At 37.4% G+C, this 14,650-nt stretch overlaps 1 long non-coding RNA gene across 1 annotated transcript; it reads right to left on the reverse strand.

Annotated features, from left to right (window-relative positions):
- Positions 1-5,885: 5,885 nt before the first annotated feature.
- Positions 5,886-8,020, reverse strand: LOC112946104. The gene is made up of 3 exons (XR_003249150.1): positions 7,881-8,020; positions 6,937-7,111; positions 5,886-5,941 (listed from the first exon to the last, which is right to left on the reverse strand). It is a non-coding gene; the product is annotated as an uncharacterized LOC112946104 (long non-coding RNA).
- Between the last annotated feature and the right edge of the window lie 6,630 nt (positions 8,021-14,650).

Consider the following 14,650-nt stretch of genomic DNA (forward strand, 5'->3'; position numbering starts at 1 on the left):
CAATTAACACCTGTTTAGCTGAGCTTATTAGAACTCTGCAATCACCTGCTGTGTGCTACTGCCATAAAATCAGCTCATCTGCTTTCCACAACCCCTCTGYGCACTACTGCTGCAAAACAATCAGAGTCTCTCCTGAGTTGAGGGTGCCCCTACAACACCTCAAATGCATTTTGCAGAGATGCAACATCTTTACCGCCTACCACCTCCTGCGAGTGCATCACTCCCGTGCCCCTCAGCCAGGCCTCTGTTCACAAGCTTTGGCTGCTCCTGTGTCGCTGCTTCACCATCTGCTGACTCTGCACTACATGYCGTTACAAAGCTGCCTCTTGGCTTTTCCCTCTGCAAATAAGTTTTCCCAAAATTAAGTTTTTTAGGCCTTGTTGCTTGAGTCTTCACTTGGGTCTAATCTAAAACCCAATGGACTCAAAGASAGAATCTCTTAGAGATACCTCTAGCCTCTGAATTGCCCCATTTAAGTGCCTTACGACCTACCAATCTAAACCATCATAATTACTACTCTTGGAAACTTCTCTTGGAGACTGAGAAATCAATAGCAATTTTGTTCCTAGGGATCTGTATGACTGAAATCACAAGGAACAAGATTTTCAAGCACTTTACAGGGTACCTGCTGATACGCCTGGCAGCCCAGGCCTGGCTCAGGCGTGAAGCCAGGCTACTGCACAGCAGGCTCTCCTTGCCACWGCACAAGTCTGTAGATGTTATTGCAAGAGAATAAACCTCTTTATCTCAAAGTAGTTTAAGATGGCTTTGCAAAGCCACTTAGAAATGTATGTTACAATTAATTTCAAAATAAGAAGAGATTCTGTAGGGAATGTATAGGATAGTCAATCTCTAAGGTATATATCATAAATACTCCTTTTTTGTGATACGTCTCATCGCATTCTGTTCTTGGAGGTAAATGGCATTTTTAGTAGAATCTGTTTTCACTTGGCAAACATTCCTCAATTTTAGCAGAAAGATCTCTACCTTCCTCAAATATTTTGTACTGGGAAACCTTTCTATGGTTTCAGTCTTTTTCAAAATCCCACTGCTAAGCAGGGGATAAAGAAAGAAACAGGATATCCAAGTAKAATATACAAAAATAGGAAGAAGTTTGTTTATCAAACACCAACCAGAGTCCTGACTTACAGAATATTCTCATTGTTTTTTCCTCTGCTATAAGATTTCTGACCCTGCTGTTTTGTTTTTCTGGTTGATTTATTCATGAGCTTTTTCTATCACTATGGCAAAGGCAAATGTCTTCTGGAAGGAAGACCATTTTCCCACCACACTTCCTCCGGGCCAGAGAAGAAAGGACATCAATTTATTGTCCTGACAAAGTTGGCCACCTGGACGGAGAGTCCCATAGTTTGCAGGCCAGAAGTGCAAGTCTCTGTTGCACTTGGGCAAAATTTGCTTGAGGAGCACATCATCTGCCACATCAGCAGCATTTACCACCCACCCGCTGTCTACCTTCTGCCASTAGTCTACAGCGGGTGCTTCAGCGGAAGATGAAGACCGCGCATAACAGGCCAAGTTTATCATGCAGTGCTTCAAATAATTTCCTTATTTSCACAGATTCTTTTTGTACCTTCAGTTGAGATATACTTCCTTTTTTTGGCTTAGTTTATTTTACTGCAAATATTACTTCTTTAGAAGTAGGAAAAAAGGCAAAACCCATGCAGAGTCAAAAATACATAAAAAAAAAAAAGTGGTGCATGTAAGTTTGAATATAAACTCCAACGTTTTGTCTCTGGAAGTAGCAAGGAGCTTCCTGAAAGTTTCTCAGCTAAAAGGTATCATATAATCAGACAATATCATTATCTGAAATCAAAACCTATTTAATTCAAGGAAATGTGAAACATTTGACTGGAAAAGGGAAGAACGCCCAGTTATCAAAGCACAGCACATGCTACTCTTCCGATAAGAAAAGTAACCTTCCTCACTTGTGCTATGTTCAAATTGTCTGTACTTAGGTAGAGAGCTCAGTACTTTACCATTAATCAAGATAACTTATAGAAATAAGGAWTTAAAAATATAAAATCAGAACGTAAGGTTTATGCATGTAAGCTCAAATAATTAGTATTCAAAAAACTTTTTTTTTATTATAGTCTACAAAYACGTTCAATTTAGCAGTCAGATTTAGACCAGTGTTACCAAACCTGAGTAACTAAAGTGCCTTTGGTCCCCAAATGGAGGAAAAAAGAGGACAACAAATTAAGAGAAAAAAAATATTAGTATTAACCATCTAGTTAGAACATAAACTAAACACATGAAAGTGGGGCAAGATATGGGAAAACATCAGGAAAGACGGCAGCAATTTAGTCATGTATGCATTCAAACAGAGAGATAACTGAAAATGCCTACTGAAGTAACTGCCTTGTGATTTGATTTTAAATACCCATTTAGAGTTCCATATTGACCAATTTAAAATACTGACTGAATACTCTGAAAAGTTTCAAAACACACAAAGAGATTGAAAGACATACGTTCTGTATTACCAACACATAAGCTTTTTTATTTAGTTGTACTTTTTGGTCATTAGATTGCAAGTGTTCAATGCAGTGACTCACACCACCAGGTTTTGTGTCATCCGAGACAGCTCCAAGTACAGAAAGCTCCCACGGGGGCCAAGCAGGAATGACCCAGGCCCTACAGTGGAGGGTTTATGCATTATATCACAAGTTCCTACTGAAAATGCCTCCTACAAACTATTTTTAGTAAAGCTATATAACATATTTACAGATGATTTCCCAGTGCCATAGAGTGCTATATTTGTATTCATGTTTTCAGTACTAAGAAACCAACAAGAGAAACCCAACTCACTTCACACCAATGAACATATCAGGCCAATCCTTCATAAGAATAGAAATCTGTAGGCTAAATAAGCTCAAACGTATTGGAGCTTAATCCCATTTATAACCACTTGCTGGAGAATGCCATTACTGCTCAGTTTTATGTAGGGGTACAGGTGGGGCACACAGACCCATATTTCTGACGGGTACTATCTGACTTCTGACAAGGGCAGTGGAAGTCTGTGCCACTATTTAAACTGAGATGGAAGTTACACATTGTGAATGAACTATACTGGAAAGTTAAATAGCAGACTGAAATATCAAAAGGAGAGATAGTAATACAACATTGCAAGTACCTCCCTCTAGACAATTAAAATAATGGAGTCAACGCATCTCTAAGAATCACGTTAGTCTTCAGAAGCACCTTTTTCTCTACACATCATCTCTATACAGAGGAAATAGGTAAATGTTTTAAGTTTCCTTTAAAAATGGTTGAAAAAAATGTTACAAAAATAAGAATGCATCCATATCTGCTTTTGATTTTGATACCTGCAGTGCACCTCATTCTCTGGAGTAGGTAGAGAATTGCCCTCAATATCTTGAGGGATTTTAATCTGTGTAATATTCTATTCCCTATCATGTTGCTATAGCTTGCAGAGTCTAGATGATATTCATATTTTCAAAAACGTCCTTTCACTATTGTTACGTAGGAAAAGATCAGTAATTAGTATAATGTTAACAGTAACAGTAATAACACTGAAGATATTTCTCGTTTGGAAAACAAAACAACAACAACAACAACAACAACAAACAGCAAGCTAAATGAGAAACACTGCTCTGTTTTATGTATTTACATCTCTACAGAAAGAAATATGCAGCTGGAGGGATTTTGGTCACATGAACATTCATGAAATTTTCTTCACGGGAGCCCTGTAAATCTTACCACTAATCAGGTAAAGCAACTTCTTTAATAACTTCAGAAAGTTACTGGCAAGGATTAGGACCAGCGATTGAATTTTGATTCTTTCGGACTAATTTAAAGAGGATGAAGCTTTCTCTTCCCTTGGAAGAACTTCAAAATTACAAATGACTGCCAAGACAAGCAACCTTTGCTGGGAAAGATAATGTTAAAAACAATGCAATAGGTCACTGGAAGTATTCTTCCTTTTTTTTTTTTTTTTTTTTTTTTTAATACAGGATCTTTTTAGAGACAAGGGTGATTGATGTAAGGTCTTTCATTTGAACAAAAGAAAAAAAAAACCCTAAAGTTCAACACATAAGGTTCTTCTCAAAGGAAGAATATTGTTAGGAATATTGATAGTTGGAAACTAATACTATAGAGGGCTGCAACATTTCTGTTCCTAATTCACAAGTATTTCTCCTGAGAGCCCTATGGTATGTCTCTAATTAAAAGAAAATCTTCCAGGTCTAATGCAAAGGGAGTAACAGCGCTGAATGACTTTTTAATCTATAATGGGAGGGAGCCTTTGGGACAGTTGCACACACTTGCACTGTGGTTTGTGTCATAAGCCTGGATAACATGTATAGAAAGTCAGGATGAGCTATTCCATATTAAATACAAAAAGAAAAAGAGGTTTCGGTAGAACAAACCAAACATAGTAACATGCAGGTTACATTTTAACAAAATGTATGATCAAATATATGTATGTTGCAAGATCATAGACCTTTCCAGTATTAATCATGCCATGCCATCCCATGTGGAATGGAGCAGTTAAAGTATTTTTTTTATTAGGATAAAGAGACTACATGGATAAAAGACTATGTTATATTTAAGGTCAAAACAACTTGCTGTAATGCCACTTTTGGAATCTTTTCTTTCATTACTTTGCTGTCATTGAYATGGATACCCCTAAATCATCATGCAGTTAGTTCCCCCCTCTCCCTGCCAATGTTTCGTTTCTTGCTTGCATGTACTCAGTGTAGGTACTAAATGTAAAAACCACACAGCTCAACAGCAGAGCTGCAGCTGGGAGTTTAAGGCTTTCTCATGCTCCATGTCAGTATGGCATGACATCACGGTATTTCTACGATCTTGAAACTTAAAGATGCTGCATTAAACAAGTTATTAAATTTGCAAATCCACATGCTCTACAATGGGAGAGAAGAGAGCTGAAGTTTACTTACATGCTCATGTACTTTTGTTCCAAGAAACCTTTGTTTAGTCTACAATCAGACCGACTGTGGGAATGAATGTGCTTTGGATGACAAGAGAGGMTGTTTGTACCCTACTTTGATGAATTCAGGCACATTCAGATGCTCGAATTAGACATTCAAAGCCAGTGGGGCTGAGATACTCTAGAAAAATGTGTAAGCAACAAATTAATCATTAATCATTGTACTATCTTACATTTCTGTTAATTAGTACCACATATGTGGAGCTAAGTACAAAAAAGTGTTCAAATGAGTAGGTCTACTTCCTTCTGATGAGCTGCAGAGGAAGGGAAAGCTTTTAAATCCTGTTATGAATTAGAATCATAGCTATATCCTCAAAATTATGAGGAAATGCTTTGAGACTGCAGAGAAAAAAAGAGAAGGCGTCAGACAATTGGAAAAAAAAAAAACAGCTTTAGGCTTCATCCAGCTTCTAACCTCTCTTTTCACATAGAAGGTGACACCCATTTGTGCCATTTCCTACAAGAAATTTCCATAAAGAGAAAGCACAAAACAAGACAAAGAGACTCACAACAATTTCTCCTGCCAGAAATTCACTTTTTTTTTTTTTYCCCCTGTGCTCTGTGTGGTTACATTCCAGGACTCTTACGGGAAGTAACTCCCAGGAACACATACTGAACTTCTAAAATGGGATGTGTGTGAAGTCTTTCACTTACACCAGAAAGTACTGAAAATACTTTGCACCTCCTCTGTTAACTCCAGATGTTACAGATTATTTTATAAAATACATTAATAAATCTCAGATCAGTGAAATTTGGTTGAGGAAGCAACTCACCAATAGTGGAACATGGTTCTTCAGCACTTACCAAGAGCCAGAAGTCAGATGCCAGGAAATCAGGAGCAATATCCGGAGCCTCTCCACACCACAGATTCCAGCTGCCTCTTACAGCTGCCTCTGACTGGCTTAAAGTTGACCATGAAGAATCTATTGAGTGGATTTATCAATGAAAGAACTGTACTCCAGAAGATTAAAAAAAAAAAAAAAATCTCATGTAGACTTGTAGACTTTAGATTTAACATTCATATTGTTTGGGGAAATTCTGGGGAATTTAAAATATTACACTTACAGAAAGGAGATGCAATGGAAAAAAAGAATTGACATTGAGATATACTTTTACACTGCTTGTAAGCTTAAGAAGCTTATTTACAACAAATATACATTTTTGAAGTCTGAAAAGTCTCAGAATATTACCAATATCATCATCTTTTTCAAACACAGATGAGGCTCGGAGAGAAGCTTACATTTAAACTAGCAAAGGTATAAACCATTCACAGCCAGATGTTCCATTCACAATATACTTCATTACACCATGGCAAAAATTCACCATGTCTGCCTTTTAATACACTCACAGCTCACCCCATTTGCTGCTTTTAATAGAATTATCTGCAATATACTTTGCTAATAGCCTACAGAAGCCTAAAATAATCTTTTCTAATTTCCTTTTTTTCTTAAGTACTCTAACTACAACCAGAATAAATTAAAACAGCCCACAGCAATACATTTACTAATAAACCATTGATAGATTGATGTATGTTAATAGAGATCCTTCCCTTGATGATGTAATTATTTGAATAGCTACATAGCTTTTTTACTTACAAAAAGCTACAGGGCATATTGTGATAGTAATTTCCTTTGCTTTGTTTTGGATGTTTAGAAGTGATACAAATCCCTTCCAAATATCCTGACGGCCTCATACAGTGGGGAATAAGAAGTCTAAATAGCAAATGAGCACAAACATGTAATGGAACAAATACTCTTATGAAAACGAAACTACAAAGAGAAAACGGCCTTTGGAAAGAAAGTTGCCCTTCTGCCAAGTACTTTGGCAAAAATGCAATAGCAAATGCCCCAAGTTAATTTGGAGAGTTTAGTTTCAGTGAATTCCCACCGTGCAAAGCATTCAAGCAGGCAAAACATTACTGTCTGAAAAGAAACAGGGAGGCTTACTTCTCAGAACCATAGTTCTCCATGGATAATAAATTGTTCTCAGACCCAAAGGAACTTAAAATGTTTCCTTCTTCACTAGCACGTGTCTACACTTCCTTACTGATCATCACATGCTGTAGCAGTTTCTGGTTCCTTGCAACTGTTCAGCACTTTTGTCAAAACAAGCAGCAATAACCTGAAGTGACAATGACAACCAACAGACAGAGGTAACTCCATCATTCTATCTCCACAAATCTGTACAATATCAAACATTGGCTATTCTGTTTTGATGGAACATTTGCAAGTATCAGTATTTAAACTCACATCAGCATATGAAACTTAMTGCATTTGTATGAACATTTTTTGCAACACATCTCTTTTAATACCCAGGCTCACCTCTTCAAATTTCCTTTCATCTTCCCAAAGATTAAGAGTTATTTTAAATATTTTCTTGCTAGCAATTATCTCGTATTCATAGTCCCTCAGTTTGATTATTTTTCTTCTAATTACCAAAACATCTGCAAATTCACACACTAGCTTTAACCATTTTCTTTTACGATTTCTTTTCTTTAACCATTTTAACCATTTTCTTCCATCATAAGACACTACTGTTCTTGTGTCCTGTGTCAACCTGCTCAGGATCATTGGTGAAACTCTCATTTCTTTTCCAAAATAGTAGTCAGTTTCTAGTATTTTCAACTAATCTCTTATTCTGCAAGCTGAACATCTATTACTCCTTTGGAACCATTTCCTCATTTCTACCTCAAAAGARTTAGCAAAACTATTCAGCTGACCACTTTATCACAGATTTTCAATGGCTCAATTCGTCATTAAAGGTGAAAGATGCATTAGTGCATAATATTTACAGACAACACTTAAAACATTTCTTCTATCTTTCAGCACTAGCTGAAAACTCAGACTTCTCACTTCCCAATCCTTCCCATATCCAGCCCCATATTACTCACCAGCATTGCATAAACATGCTATTGTTCTTTTCTTGCCTAGTTCCTGATCTCACATTCCGGCTAATTCTCTAGCACAAAAATAGGATTAAATTAATTAAGATTTCCTACTATTCTTTTTTTTCTTTCTTTAATTATCTTGTTGGAAATGCCACACCCTGCATAGACAGAAATATGAAAAAATCTATGAGATATTGAAACTAAAAAAGTTTATAGAAGGAAAAAAGATACAAATTCTTTTATCTGTGAAATAAAATACAAGAGGATTTTAAAACTAATTCTTTTGACATCTTCGGGCCAAGCAGTATAGGCTCTCAACACAACACGTCTCAAATTGAAAAAAATAGCATTTAGATGTTACTCTAAGGTAAATACTTCTGGTTATTGATTCGTCAAAATACTGAAATATATATATATATATATATATATATATAAACAGTAGCAATTAGTTTCAGTTAATGGTACAATTCAATTTTCATATATGCCTAGTTGCTTTGCTAAAGGAGTCCTTACTAGCACAATATGTGAAGTGTACCTGATGGTGTAAAAACATTAAACCAGATGTTAAATGTAGATGTTAAAAATTAACCATGGCTCATAGGCTTTATATAAAAGAATTTTAACAAACATAATATTAACCACATCTTACTAGTTCTGAATATACATTTTGAACATACATACTTGGACAACAACTATATGTGGAATCACCCAGGGAAAAGCGAGGAAGTGGAAATCCTGCCCTTCCAATCCCTACTTTATCAGTTTAACTATATAAAAACTGGAGTCATGAATACTGGAAAGTTGAATGTTTGGGAGCATGAAGACACGATCCTGCATTTCCCATATTTTGCAGTGTTCCACAGGCAACTGTACTGCTCCAAATATCTCCTGCTCCTATGCTTTCTCAGAGAAAATCTAATCTTTCTTAGATGTCTCTTAGACGGTCCCATCTTTATTTACTCTTGGAAAATAAACATTTTYGTATTTACCGCAATACAACAAACAAATTACAACTGAGCAGAAAGAAAAGAAATAGACACCTGCCTTCATCCGAGTCCCACAGAGAGTGGAGCAGGCACAAGGAGCTAAGGCTCTTTACTGGGGCTGGTTCCACCGGACTGGATGTTCTAGTCTTCAGACCTCATCTGTGCTGGGGCAAAACTGCTTTTCAGTATTCCTGATCACAATAGAAATACTGCAGTTTAAGTCTCCGTAACTGCTCAAAGAAAACATGGAAAGAATAGAAGTGGAAAGGAATGGACCCACAGGTGAGAAGCAAGGGGGAAGGCGCATCCGTGCCCCACAGGGAGCCCTGGCAGGGAGGCTGCTGCCCACGGGAAGGTGCCTCCCTGGCCGCGAGGAGCTGCTGAGCCTGCAGCCCACCCCACTGCTGCAAGGTGCTGGGCAGACAGCCCGGAGCCGCTTCCATATAAGCCACTCTTGCAGCCAACAAAACTAAGAGTTTTAACAGGAGACAAAAACAAGGACATGGGGCTTTCCCTAAGTTGTCTATCTGCAAATGCGGTGGCAGGCTTGAAGTCTGCATCTAAAATGGGGGAAGAAGAAGAAAGTCGGTCCTTCAATCTCAACTCTTTCTTTTTTTCTGACTTGCCTTCGTCCATGGGTGGCTTGGAAGACACTGTAGCTCAGCTACTGCAATAATTAAAGTTATCTGTGAAATTGTGGTGCAGGGTTGTCAATTTATCAGGTAACCTGCAATACAATAAAATAAAAAGTGTGATGAATATTGAAAGGGTTAAAATAAGAAATTTTAACTCACCTGGCACCTTCCAAGAAAACTAATCTGATGAATTTATCAGAAAAACTTTTTTAGGAAAAGAGTAATTTTAAGGGGTTCTTGTTGTATAAATGCACTTATAATAAATTTCTGAAATGAGTAGTTCCAGTCCTCARTAAGCAACTTTTACAAAATTTGAAATTAATTTTTACTACTTTTTTTAAACCATTCTCCCATGTTTAAGGGGTCTCAGCTTCTGCTTTATTCAGTTCACCTATAACACTAAACCCCCAAAATAATCATGCTGGATTTCTTGCTGAGTGCACTCATTTTAGGACAGTTGCTGCAATCYATAATTAGTACCTTACTTAGCATCAGCACTTTCTTGCAAACAAAAACAAAGTTGACAGTTATTTTTAAAAATTTGCTGCATCATACATTTAAAAAATACAAATAATGCCAGCAAATACGGAGGTGCTCTACCTAATACGGACAGTGTTAAGGAAATAGAAGTCAGATGTAACAAGCAGATCTTCCCATCACCAATAGCTACAAATTGGACCTGCTGTTGTTTATTTAAAACATAGGGAAAAGTCTGCTTCCTGACACTATATGTGCATTTTGCCCCTATACAACATGATCCTTGACTTACAAGAGACATAAGAGAACTTTTGGCTCCCATTCAGTTAAGCCATTATAGACTGAATCTGTAGAAGGTTCAACCAACATCCAGGTTGCTTTAAATGGATTTGACACATCATCAGAAAAAAAGAAAATTGGAGTTTCCTTGAATTCTAAGGGGAAAGTACTTGAATTACAAAAAAARAACAGAACAGAAGTACTGCTAGGTCACATAGCATTCTGTAGACAGTCCTTCTTGCTGCTGAGGCAGCACAAAGTAAAAGTTACAGTTATGCAATTACTGTATCAGCACTATCATATTTGTCAGTGCTTTGGAAGGCTGAATCCTGCAGTCAATTCTCAGGAGCAAGACACTGCACAGTAGAGTCCCTATAAAGGGCTCATTCATCTTTTCCATAGGGTTAAAATGGGATCCCCAGTTAAACGCTGGTGTTCAATAAAGCAGCAGAGATTCATGCTTAATGAAGCAGGAGCTTCCTGATCTCTCATGTTAGCAGAAGTTGGAAGGATGGTGCGACTCACTGGCTGCTTGTTTTTTTGTGCTGTCCTTGGCAGGTTCTGTCTTCAGTGCACATGTTTGGAGATCAGCAAGTAGGTGGTTTTTTTAAAGATGTTAATGGGAACTAGAGTTTCTCACCTGCTGTTGATAGAAGGAAAAGATTATGAAATTTGTTTATTCTAAATTTTCTTTCTAACTCCCTTTAGGTAGTAGTTTTGGTCATGGCTAGGGCTCTTAATGTTTTCTATCTCTTGGAAAGCATTATTTTTCCCATTTAGACCTGAAATATGCCATCCTAATGTACTAAGCACAGCAACCTGAAAAGGACACATGAATCATCAAATCCACAATAAAGCAGGAGCTGATAAATTCAAATAAATTCATCTTAAAATGGTAGCAAGATCTCAAAAATAATCACTGAGAGATTACTATTACTGTTCTTCTTTTTAACAAAGTGCCATATTAAAAGCAACCAGTGTCTTCCTCTGGGCTGTGCCCAGCTCCTRGCACCTGATTGYTCTGACATCTGGTTCTTCCTATTTCCAATCCCGTGGCCAATACCACAGACCTACTTCTCTGCCAACTTGGTATGAATCTTTCTTTTCCTTCCACTATGCCTTCCGATTACAGTAATTCCTTCTCTTCTCTCCTCTCTTGCAGGCCCTTTGATAATCGTCCCAGTTCCTTGCCAGCAATTCAATCCTCAATGAATACATCTATTATCTCATTTTCACTTTCAAAGAGGCAAATTCTTCTCCTGTTCCTATGACTCCATTTTCTCATGTTCCTGCTCAGCTGTCTCTCTTCCAGCTGCCTGTCCCTTATCATTGTCCTTGTAATATTGCAGTTCTAATTCCCCGAGTTGAGCATTACAATTCCATAATTACTTTAAGCTTTTCATTTTATCTTGATAGACCTTCTCTTTAAGTTGTCCTGAAGCTCCTCAAAAACCTCTCAAACTGTGACTAATTTCCAAACATTTTTAGCCTTTCCAAGTTTGTTACATCGTTGTCCACRCACTGACATCAATGAAATACTGAATTCCAAAGGACAAGTATGATATGTCATGGCTACCTTCTGCCATGATAAAATACTGCAAGATCAATCATTTATTACATCTGTTTTTTAACACTTACCTTGTTTGCATAACAATACCTTACCTTTAAATGAACAACTGCTGAATTCCTTTAAAAAGAACTTCCTATGGAAAAAGACATTAGTTAGAGATATTTTTATTTGTTCTGCTTTTAAATAACTCATATTCTTATAAAGAATTCTTAACCTTACATTATCTCCTTGTACTGTTARTACTTACTGTAGGTCAGGTAAGGTTTTGCCACTTAAGCAGCCAAGCTTTATGTGGCCCTACATTTCTAGTGAAAATTATATTAACATATATATTTTTGCTTTTATATTGAATAAAAATACAAAGAGTTACAAAGAATTATACGTGTTTGTGGAGTTAAAATTAGTTTAACTTAGTAAAAAATAGAGATTAGAAAAGTCAACAGATGGCAGTTAAATCTATATAAAGATAGTTCAATGAGTGTCCTGTAGTAAAAAAAAAATCAGATATTTAATGGTTCAAAATTTATACTCTAGCAATAAAAGAAGGTCTATCTCCATCCTTAAAGGATGATCAAAGAAAAGTTTCATGAGAGGATTAGTGTGGATTTCTTCCCCTCTAGCTTTCCAGCACTGAATAGCCTTTTAAGATGAATCTGCTGGTTTCTTTTAACTTCATAGATGTCCTGTTTAGCTTATCTACTTTTAAATATAAACATATCCGAGTACCAGCATCAGAGTGCATGCTTAAAAACACAAATATATGTAATTACCTCAAAGTTTTTTGAGGTAATGATGCCTAATCTATTTTTCAGTTATCGGCACAGGCAATCTTAGAGGCATTTTACATCTCTCTGCTTTCATATCCGTATGCTTAAATCTAATCTTGTTTCCTAAAGAATTTGTCATTAGTGTTAAAAAACAAAAGTTAAACGATTGTGTCAGTGGAAAGTTTGCTCTCTCTTAATCCCACTTCAAGAGTTCTGCCCATTTGTGCTGATACCTATTAAATTTCGGGGGCTTTTTAAGACCAGATAACTTTTAAAGCTTTTACCTGATCTCTMTGGAGCACAGTGCCATCTAGCTTCTCTTTTTGTGACTTCACATAGTTTGCATTGAACATAACTTGGTGGCATGACAGCAGAAATAGTCCCGAGAAGCTATTGCAATGGATATTACAATACTGGATATTACTACCAGTATACAATACAATGGATATTACTACCTGTAGTGGCAATAACACAACCACTTCAGAGGGCATCAAGGAAAAAGGGGCTAAAGCCTCTCACGTTGCTAGAGGTGGTTGTCTCTTAAAGAAGAATCCCTACTCCCAAAGGAGTTATGCCAAAAAGATGAGGAAGATTCACTGATGTGCCAAGGAATGGAGCATAGAGGAAGACATCCTCCATGCACACGCGGGGTTTTTGTTGGTATTGAAGATATTTTCATTCTTTTTTGAGAAGTGCTGAGCAGACACGAAATAACCCACCACATCTTGAAAGAGGACACTTCAGACAGGAAGTCTTCTAGGGGAACAGACTTCCCTGTACACATCTGGACTCTGAGACATAGGCACAAGTGTCTGGCTTTGCAACACACACGGGACCAGCCTAGATGGAAGTCTGGAACAGCAAATCCCATCCTCTTAAAGTTGTCTTCGCATCTCAGGAGCTGCTGCAGAACAGCAAAGTCCTCAGGGCTGGGCCTGACTCATGCCCCTGGCATCTTCCCATGGGTAAGTGAGGAAAATGCAGCATCCACTCTGGTTTTGTCTTGCCAATTCGCTGGCAGGCTGTTCCCAGCTGGAAGCAGTGCTGCTGGATGTGTCTCGTTAACAAAGCTAAGAGCACAATTAGCTTCGCAGACACTGGCACCATTAAAAAAACCTCTCACTGCTAATGYACAAGCAATAGCAGCAAAGCAGCCAAGTCTTCACACTCACTTCTCATCTGCTGAAAACAAAGGTTTTCCATGGATTCCATAAACCAATGTAGCTTCTTAAACGATTAGAGTAAAATTTATCTGTCATTATTTAGGCATTATATCTAAATAATTAACAAACACAAGTGTTTTTTTTTCTTTTCACACAATTCACTCAAAATCAGGGGAGATGCATGAGGAAAGCTCATGTACTCAGCGTGTGAGGCTGGCAGTATATGCAGGCTGCACAGGGACGAGTTCCAGCGCTGCAGCTGCCTTGCACAAGGCAGAGTGACTTGGCTGCTTTGCTTTTTTATACTGCTTGGCTGCACCGTGCAAGGGAAGGCCCCGGGTTGCTGTCCTGCTTGCTCTTCAAGGGGATATGGAGACTGATGTTCTCACTGCAGAGAGCACCCGCTAGCACCAGGCATCTGCAGACAGCCTCATGATCACTGAAAATCAGTTTTCACAGATATTCTTCTCAAAAGTTTGTTCATGACCGATTCAAATGGAAGGATTTATGTAATAGGTATCTCTGCCAGCCTAGGAGTAACTGGCACATAAATATCTTTATACATTCATGCTTGAACTCAAAGTTGGATATGAAAACATTACCAAACTGTTAAAACATAACACCAGCTTTGTTTTCAGAATCAAGCAATAAAAAGTAATATTGCAATATTTACTATGTAAGTGATGTAACAGGAAACAAAACTATGTTCCAGCATTTCCACAGATCTCTCATTTAAAGATAAAAATATGTACAGGCTATTCTAACTTATTTTAGGGATCACAGTAATTTTCAAATTAGGGATTAAAATTAACTTACTCTAATCAGCTATTTTATTTATTAGCCTAACATAATACTTAATGTTTTAGATGTTACTAAATAGGACTTACAAGACCTTA

This window comes from Nothoprocta perdicaria, unplaced genomic scaffold, assembly GCF_003342845.1.
Source record: "Nothoprocta perdicaria isolate Ctin4 unplaced genomic scaffold, notPer1 scaffold_20, whole genome shotgun sequence".
Taxonomy (NCBI): Eukaryota; Metazoa; Chordata; class Aves; order Tinamiformes; family Tinamidae; genus Nothoprocta; species Nothoprocta perdicaria.